The following is a 9,968-nucleotide window of genomic DNA, read 5'->3' as shown; positions in this document are numbered from 1 at the left end:
AATTATATTTTGAAATGTCGCAAAATTTAGACAAAAAATTCTACATGTACATCTCCATAATATATGAATGTTTGTCAAGTTTCACGAAAAATCAATATTTTTTGTGATTATTGTAAAAAAGGAGAAAGTTTATCTTGTGAAAAGTATTATTTTTGCACTAAATTTTGTGTTTTTTACACATGTCACATGATAAGTCCATTTTTTATGAAACGACTTTCTAAGCGCGTAGCACGTAAAGATGTATGTGTGGATTTTTTGTTTCAATTTTTTTTGAAATTTAAAACATGTGCAAAATGCATTTCAAAATATAGGGAGCATATGCACCCATGTTCCAAAACACCACTCCCTATAAACTATAGACTTCTTCATTAAGTATAACAGTTATTTTACAAAGCAACATTAAACACATATATATTATTCTATGGTTCACAAAACAGATGACTCAAAGTGATTTAGAGGAGAAAGAAACATAAAACCTAACTCTTAGGAAACGTACCGTGGCAAGAAACTTAGGAAAAAAAGCAGTGTTAGGGAGGGGAAATACAGAGTGGCTCCCGGGTGCCACACACCCCTATACTTGGAAAAATAAAAAAATATATTAAAAAAAGTTTAAAAAAATTTAATTTTTTTTGGAAATCAAAGATGATCAGGTATTGTACCTGAAACAAAATATTTTCCTAGAAAATTACTTTTATTGTATCCTGGGTAAAAAAAATAAACTCGAAATGCCCCATGACCAGGTACTATTCACTTTTTTTTGTCATAATTTTGTCTTTTTTGCCCTGGTGTCCATGGGAATCATTTTGTGTCCAACCATTTTTTTTACGAGTACAAACTTGATCATCTTCTATTTTCAGAAAGATTCAAACTTATTTAAATTATTATAATTTTTTTGGTCTATGGGGGTGCGTTGCACCCAAGAGCCAAAAGTCCGCGTTATGTTAGGGAGGCAACACACTCGCGGAATGGGGCAAGTCGAAGGAAAGTAGGAGAAGGGCTTATCAGCCTGCTCGGGAGGAAGAAGACGTTCGACCTCTTAGGTACCTTGATGTATTTTTTTTATTTTTCAGGGTTTCTGGTTTGATTAACACTTTTTATAATTTTCAGTTAGATAAAAACTCATTTTGCCATAAGTGAGATTGCCGGCGTTCTTCTGATTTTGTGGCGAATCTCTTCGCGCTTATGTGTTGCAGCATTTGTTTATTTTTTTTCATTCAGTCCTGGTTTTTGGTTTTAGTTCAACGGAGCCCGGTTTTTATTATTCTTAATTTTTTTTGAGATCATATTCTTAATTTTCTGTAGTCCGATTTTCTGCACGATCTGGGCGTGTGCTTGCTGTTGGGCCTGTTGATCTGGTTTTCCGATTGGGCCTGTTAGGCTCAGTCCTGTGTATCGTCTTCCTCAGTTTCCTCAGACCCCAGAGCCAGTCGTTCGCGGGCGGCGCCGGAGCTACTCCCCTCGAGTCTTCGTGGCTTCCTGCCCAGCTGCCCTCGTGGAGGAATCCAACGGAGGCGTCGAGTGGGACCTGGGATTTCGACCGCCTGTAGCCTTCGTTTCCAAACACCACGAATAGCCGCCGGCCGCCGCTGCCGGCTGCCCCCAACATCACCAGATGTTCGAATCAAGCACGGCGACTTCGTCAGCATCGCGACCACAAGTCCACAACTCGTTCGTTTTCTTACTGTTTACTATTGCTCTGTATGTAGAAATCTCTTTGGTTGTCTTTTCATTTTGATATTCATTTCGACAATGCTGGCGTTGATAAATCGCGATGACGATTTACGATGATCTGCAGCTGTCTGCCCCATTTGCTGTTGATACCATTATGTATTTTGTAATATGTCGATGTGTATATCAGTATATCAAGCATGGCTAGAGCCTAGAGGCTTTGGTTGCCCAGCAATCTTTCCACTTTCTTTGTACCATAAAGTGGTCATCTAATGGCAAATTGAGCGTGTGGTGAGATCCTAGGCAGAAGAAGTGGTATATGTTGCTTTTTTGTTTGCCATCCAAAACTTGCTAGGAAACCTAGGGGATTGGTGCATTGTTTGTCTTGAGTTAATGGTGTCATCCTTGGATGTTGTTTAGTTAAAGGATTGGAGTGTATTGTAGTATATGTCGGTGTGGTGTATTTGTCTGTTTATTTGGTCCTTTTGAGTTTGGTCTCCATTGGCCTTCACCACTGTTATATCAGTAGTTGCATAATTGCAAATTAGAATAATCCCATATAGCTTTGTGATTTCTCGGTTGATGTTCAGGTAGATCATAGTGTTCTGCTTATTTAACTTACTAAATTTTGTAATCCCAAATAAATGGGCATGATTTAACTGCTTTGGCCAGATTGAGGGACCATTTAGTTAATTTAGGTTGTTGTCTAGGTCTCGTTTATCATAAATTTTAGCACTTCATATGTGTATTAGGTTTAGGTTTGGCGTTAATTTCGGTGATCTCTTAGTTTTATATCTCTTTATTTCTTATATCTCTTGCTTCCTCAGCCTGTACACTAAACCCTAATATGAATCCTGCGGCAACATTCATGGATGGTGGGGGTAAAATATGGAGGAGAATATGGAGGCTCTTATTCATCTTGTGGATGAAGACGTACTCTCTGGGTCGCTAACCCAAGTGTATCTTGTGGGCTCAGTTTTCTTTTGTCTCTGATTCCCTTTATCTTTCTTTTCTTCAGTCTCCTTATTTTGTTTCTTTTTTTTTTCTTTGGTCATCTTATGTGTTTCTTTTTTTCTTTATTTATCTCATTTTCTCTTCTGCATTTTGTCAGTCTCTTCTTTTCTTAGTTTTTCATTTTCTTTGTATTTGCTCACTCTTATTTTCTTAGTCTTCATTTTTCCGATTATCTCTTTTCCTCCACATTTCAATTATTTTCCCCTTTCTCTCACTTTTGAGTCTTTTTTGTTTTATCGGTCATTGTTAGTCTTACGATTTCTCAGTTTTGTCATTTTTATTCTTAATGTGTTTTTTATTTTATCAATTGATTTTTTTCTTTGTTAACTTATTCACTCATTTCTCTAATTCTCATTTTCCCAGTTTTCATTTTTCTGATTAATTCTTTTTCAGTGTTCCTTTCTTAGTCGTCTTATTTTATGATTCTTTGCTTATGATTTTTTAGTTATCTCATTTCTTCTTTATATCATCTTTTTCATTTTCTTTGTGTTTTCTTGTCTCGGTTCTTGTGTTTATATTTTCCTCTTTTATGTTTACGCATTCTCATTTTCCGAGTCTTCATATTTTTGATTATCTTAGTTTTCGGTTCTCTCTTCTCAGTCTTCTTATTTTTTCTCCAGGCTTCTTCTTTTTGAATCTTCTTTCTGTCTCTCAGTCTTTCATTCATTCATTTTGGTATTTAGTCTCACTGTATTTTTCTCATATTTTCTCAGCCTCATTTTTCCATTCTTTGGTTTAATTTGCTCAGTATCTCAGACTTTTAGTTCATAGCTAGTTATTTGGTCATTCTTAAGTTGCCCATTTTTATTTTCCTCTATGTTAGTCTTTCATTCTCTCGGTCTGATCGTATTGTTAGATACTTCTTACATTCTTGGGTTATATCACTATCTTAGTTTTCAATTTAATCATTATCTTTTTTTTTCGATAAAGGGAATATATTAATATCGAGAGATACCAATTACACCCAGCCTCTACAACAACGCACCACCCTAATGGCACTACGGATGCACACAGCCAAAAAAATGAAAAGAAAACTAAGAAACAAAAGTCCCGCTACAGTATCACGAACATAACAACAGCAATACATCCACCACCATGACAACACCTGAATTGCAGACTCTCCAAAAAACGACGCCTCCAAGAAGGGAACAGTGCTCCAACACCGTCGTTGCCCGATCAAAGATCTTAGGTTTTCACCACGAAGATAGTCCCCACTCTCAAAACAATGCCTCCACCAAGGTCACCGCCACGCACAACCGGTTAAGGCCGGACCTTGGATTTTCACCCCGAAAGGTAGGACTTTGCGCTTCACATGTGTTGTCGCCCCCACTTTCATACCGCTCGCTGTGAAGCCCGGACACCAAGCAAGCCCCTCAACAGCGCGGAGACTTGAACCTCCCTTAGCTAGTCCTCCCTCCGGCCTTCATGAAATTCTCTTCTTCCGACTTTCATCATGGATCCATAGTCACTTGATGTCAACACGGAATAAGAGCTTCACGCCGCTCCCTCCGGAACCAAACGGTCGGAATAAACGCATGGGTGCGCACGACCGAATACCTCCGATCCAGCAAACTCCGGGCAAAGCATCTGTTACATTCGCCGGCGGAGCCTTCCGGAACTCAACCCTCCGGCCAGATCACGAGTCCAGGCCTCCGGTAGGTCCTCCTCTTCACACAAGAGAGGCCCTAGGACCGCCGCCTTTATTCAGGCCGGACCCCCACGTCGGCGACCATCCCGGGCTGGCCAACCCAACCCTCCACCGGCGACACCATCGCCGGCTTCCATGCACCTCCATCTCACCGCCGGCTGGCGATGATAGATCAAAAATCCACCACCACCAACCGCAGGCCGACCCTCTCCGGCGAAGAAGAGGCCACCTCCTCCGTCAAACCCAAGGCTGCTGCCCCGGGCGCCCTCGTGTCGCGGAAGATGCCCGAGATCGCCTCCACGCACCAACGAGAGGCGGGGGTGGATGGCATGGCGCAGACCGAGGGTCCGGCCGCCGCCCACCACCAACCCCTGCCGGAGTGCTGCGGGAAGCCGACGAGAAGAGGGAGACCGCAGCGCCGCCCATCCCACCCGCGCCGACCGGTCCGCCGGGGACAGCCGACGGGAGGAGGGCCGCCGCCGCCGTCGCCCATCCCACGCGCGTCTGCTCCGCCAAGCATCGAGGAGGTGGGGATCCGGCCGCCGATCTGCACGCGGCGACGAGGAAGGGCCCCCGCCGCCGCCACGCCCCGAGGGACTTTGCCCCCGGCGGCGGCGGCGGCGGAGGGCGGGGTGAGGGAGGGTGCGGGTTGGGTGCCATTTAAGCATTATCTAATTTATATAATTAGACAAGTAATAATTTTTATCAGTCCCAGTCCATTTAGTTCATCAGTTAATTCAAAGAATAATTTATAAGTCTCTCTTTTGAATTATAGTTTAGCCTCGCTGTTAATTCTAATAATTCTAAATAATAGTTTGTTTTTCGGGCAATGTGAACATTTAGCGTTCGCAGCTGTACCCAAACATCTTTCTATCTATCTAATCGGATGGCAGAGTTGACTGCCTTTTCCTCAAAAAAAATCTGAGTAATATTCAGTTTTAGTGTAGTCTTTTACAAAGTTTATTTTAGTTAGAAAGTTTAAGTTATTAACTTCTTACATATTGATAGTGTACATCATTTCTGAAGGTTAATAAGTTGTACATTTAAGTCAATTTTACATATTCATAGTACTGTTAATAATTTATTATCTAGGTAGCAAAACATGATATTATTGACTAATTCTGACCCTGCTGCTGGAGGATGTGGCACTACTTCCGCTCCTCCTTGTAGTTTCTCTACCTCCTTGTAGCTGCTGGTAGGTGGGGGCAGAATTGGGGAGGGGTTTGGGGTGGGATTTGAGTTGTAAGGTGGGGGTACGAAGTGGCTTAGATTGATGTTAGGGGACAGCTGCGGCAAGTAAGAAGATGGCTGAAGGTGGAGAAAAAAGTTGACGATTGTTGGCAAATTCCCCCGCTGGAGAAGGGGGCACCAGAGGTGCTGTTGGTGAGGGACGTGGAGGTGGTGTCATTGGTGGCTGCTGCATCCACGAAAACTGGTGGCGGGGGCTGGACTGGCAGCCGTTGCTTGAGCGCTGTCACCTAGTCCTCCTCTCGTTGGCGCGTGAGGTTCTCCAACTGCTTCGCGATGATCTTCATCTGCTCCACAACCTCAGCCTTAATTTCTTTGCCCGCCATCGTAGATGGTTCTGATACCAAATTGTAAGAAACCAAACCTTAATTACAGAATAGTACTTGACTATCTTCTACGTTTTCTCTCTCGCTAATCTCTTCATTGTTTTAATATATGGTGTTTTTGTGTTAGTTGATGGATTGTGTAAATTCTTTATCTTCGTCAATTCTTATTTTTTCTAAAGCATCTATGAGCAATTTTGTTCTTGTATATGCAGACTATGTAGTTTTCTCAGGGCTATGTTTTGGCTTCTTAACCTCAAGCCAAATGAACAATTCTGTGTGACCTGGAGAGTTTTATCCTATCAGTTAGAATTTGTGCTGTCATTTCCCTCAGATTTTTACCATGAGCGGACGAAGTGAAGTAATCGTGACACTGTGTCATTGGGAACCTCATTTTCGTTGAGTGTTTTTGCGTTAAAGCTGACATGGGCTGTCTTGGTTCTTTTTTCCTCTTTACTAGGCCAAACTTGCTTCTTTTTTCAAACTGGGTTGTTGTGTGTCTGTCGGCTACATATTCTTGGAGGAACTGAAGAGGCCAGGGTAGTGGAGGCAGTAGTGGTTCATGGAGATAAAAGCGGAACAAGGGAGAAAAGCGACGGAGCATCAGAGCGACAATTGGTCATCGTCGGTGAATTCCTCGTTTATGTTGTTTTGTTTCTTCCAATCTTGAATTTCTCTTAATTTTTTGCTAATCCTCGATGTTCCTCTGATTTTTTGTTTTCTCTTGTGCGTAATGGCGGTTCACACAAGGAAGCTCATGTTCTGACGCAGCTAATCCTTTCTCTTGTGTATGGCGGTGAGCAACTTTGCACTCAATCCCTTTCCATCTTTCTTGTATGCAACCGGTGTCATTTTTTTCTAGGATTTCTATTTCTCATCTATGTTCTTCTCCAAATGTAGATGTGTTTTTGACAGTTAACAACTCACTTAGTTTATCATTTTGGTGTTCTAAATCTCATTTTTGTAGTACGGCCCAGATCTGTTTCAGCGCCTACTACTCTTGTTCTATTCTATGGAAACTGAGGAGCATACACGAGTATTTTAGGGGCAATCAGTCACAAGATTTTTTGCCCATTCAGTCACTAGGAGGAACCGTGTGTATGTGAAACCTGCCTGTCGTTATATCTAAATCATTAAAATCTGAATCAGTATTTATTATTTTTTCCGTTCTTTCGCAAGTGAAACATTGTGTCAGTAAGTTATCTGTGAAAAAGTAATCATCCTGGACATCAACATTGCGCGTACAAATCTGAAGTAAACTGCAGTAAAAAAGTTCATGTATCAGTCATCCATATTATATACATGCTGAGATCAGTCAACCATCTACATTTTGTATAGATATTGTTCCTATATCAGTTTTTTCAATCTTTCAGCGTTTTTCCTAGCGATTTTTTTTAAAAAAGTTAGCAGGAACTCTCCTATCATACCTTTTTAGGAATTCTCCTATCATACCTTTTGTCAATGCACCGCTTAAGTTGCTTGAAATCCCCACCAGTTTGGGGGTTCGGAACGTTTTTGGATGATGTGCAAGAAGTAGGGAATGGTACCGGCCCATGGAAAAAACAGGCCCAGTTTTGTCTTTATATTCTCTTTTCCAAGGACCAAAATAAATGATTTGTTGTACTAGTTTCTAATTAAGCCCAACCTTTCCTTTCAGGGACGGGAAACAAAGTCGGGAAAAGCTACTTATAAGCGCCGCACGGATCGCTTCCGCGTGCGGCGGTGCATGACGATTCGCACAAAGGGATCGCGTGGTCGAGAGACAGTCGTCCTTTATCCCTTCTCTCTTATCCCCTCACGCTGACTTCTGCTGTCCACTCTTTCCCTCTCTCACAGACAAAGCGCCACGGAAGAGCAACATCGAGGATGACGAGCGGCGCACGCCCGGCTCCGCCAAGCCGCCGCCACCGAGGGAGAAGGAAGCGCGGTGCAGGGACGGCTCCGCCAAGCCGCCGAGCGAGGAGGAGGCCTAGCCCCGCCAAGCCGCCGTCGAGCGGGAAGGACGCGCGGCGCACGGACAGCTCCGCCAAGCCGCCGTCGAGCGGGAAGGACGCACGGCGCACTCCCGGCTCCGCCAAGAGGAGCGCTCCACCACCCCCGATGAGCGAGGAGGAGACATGGCACCAGGCCGTCGACGACAAGGGAGGAGGAGGTGCGCTGCAGCAAGAACTCCAGCCGGCTGCCGGCTGCCGGCGACAAGGGAGAAGGAGGCGCGTTGCGGCAAGGACTTTACTAGTCCGCCTCCGACGAGTGGAGAGGAAGTGCGATTCAGCTGGGGCTCCGGTTGGCCGCTACAGACGGGCGCAGAGGGCTCCGCTGGCCATCGCGCCGAGCACAAGGACGCGCGACATATGCGCGCGCGGTGATTTTTTCCCGGCAGCTGGTGTGATACTTGCTGAGTTTTTCCTCTTCTCCCTGATCTTGATTTGTTTGCAGTTTAATTTTGGATTTTTGTATGTGAACCAAGTTCTGTGAATGATTCCTCAGTTATGTGTGTCGATTTCGTTTTTGGAGGGCAGGAGATACATCGCCCCTTTTGAGAAATTAACTTCGAATCATGCACTGCAATTTTTGGCAACCAGGTAGAATTAAGGCACTAATTTTTGCTGGCAACCAAATGCAATTAATTTGTTAATTATGCACTGCCATTTTGGCAGCTATGGGAAATTAATCTGGTAATTAGGCTTTAATTTTGGGTGGCCACCAACTGTAATTAATTTGGTAATCATGCACTGCAAATCTGCCAACTAGGTGAAATTTACCAGGCAGTTGCGCACTAATTTCGGCTGGCCACCAAATGTAATTAATTTAAATTTGATTAATTAGGTGATCATGCACTGTAAATTTGTCAACTATGTGAAATTAACCTGGTAGTTATGCACTAATTTTGGGTGGCCACCAAATGTAATTAATTTGGTACTCATGCACTGCAAATTAGTTAACTAGGTGAAATTAACCTGATAGTTAAGCCCTAATTTTGGCTCGGAATAAAAACATAATTAACTTGGCAATTGTGCACTTAAATTAAAAAACTAGCTAAAACTATTGTTAACTAATCTAGTACAAATTGTTGAATAGGATAGGTGACAGCTACATGCACCGAAGGGATTTTATCACATGCATGCGTGCTTGTTCGCGCCCAACAGGATATGATCAAATGCTGCCTAAACATATGCATGCACGTATTTTTACGGGCTGATCAGATGCATGCATGCCGTGCGCGCTGCTCGGTCGTTCGGGCCAGCGGAAGCCGCCGCACGGATTCTCAATTATGCGGCGCCGCTGTGTAGCAAAACCCAACAAAGTCACCGGGCTTTTCGGGAGCTGGTTCTGGAAATATGCCAAATGCCAAATGAGCAGTGTTTTTTTCTGGATCGAACGGATTTGAGAGCATGAGTCGAGATAATGAGAAATATAAACTACTGGAAGTGAAAATCTGAATTATGGCCTATTGTAAAATCATCTCATGATAAATAGATGGTCCCTTGACATGTCATATTTTTTCGAAAAAAAGAAAGAAAGAACGAGATAGACTATCGGCAATGGATTTTAATGGAGTTTTGTTTAATAGTAAGAGACACACTTGCTTGAAGCAAGAAAGATCAAGATTGAGTTTGCTATTCCCGTAAGTAATTATATTTATACACGAAAAACAGGAGTAGTATTTTCCATTTTTCCTTGAGAAGAAAATATACTGCAAATGCATCCACACGAGATGCGTACGCATAAAAGTCTCCTCCAAATTTTAGCAATGTTCCTTTTGCGGGTGAACAGTATGTCTGTCCGTGTCCCTCCATATTATCCGGTGATTGATTGCATGTTTGGTCTAGATAGAAATAGTTCCTCCCCAGCATTGCCATGCACAAGAATCTTGACATGATTAGTCCATAAACGAGCAAAAACCAAGGGCTTGTTTGATTCAAAGAAATCTCATATAAATTTTGTAGGATTTTTATTCTTACGATTGTTTTTAATTATGCACACTGTTTGATTCGTAGGAATCCTTATGAGCGCATATGAATTATTTCTATAGACATTGCACTATGTTTTAGAGGAAAATTTCTCTT

Source organism: Lolium rigidum, chromosome 2 (assembly GCF_022539505.1).
Source record: "Lolium rigidum isolate FL_2022 chromosome 2, APGP_CSIRO_Lrig_0.1, whole genome shotgun sequence".
NCBI lineage: Eukaryota > Viridiplantae > Streptophyta > Magnoliopsida > Poales > Poaceae > Lolium > Lolium rigidum.
This window is presented reverse-complemented; position numbering follows the sequence as displayed.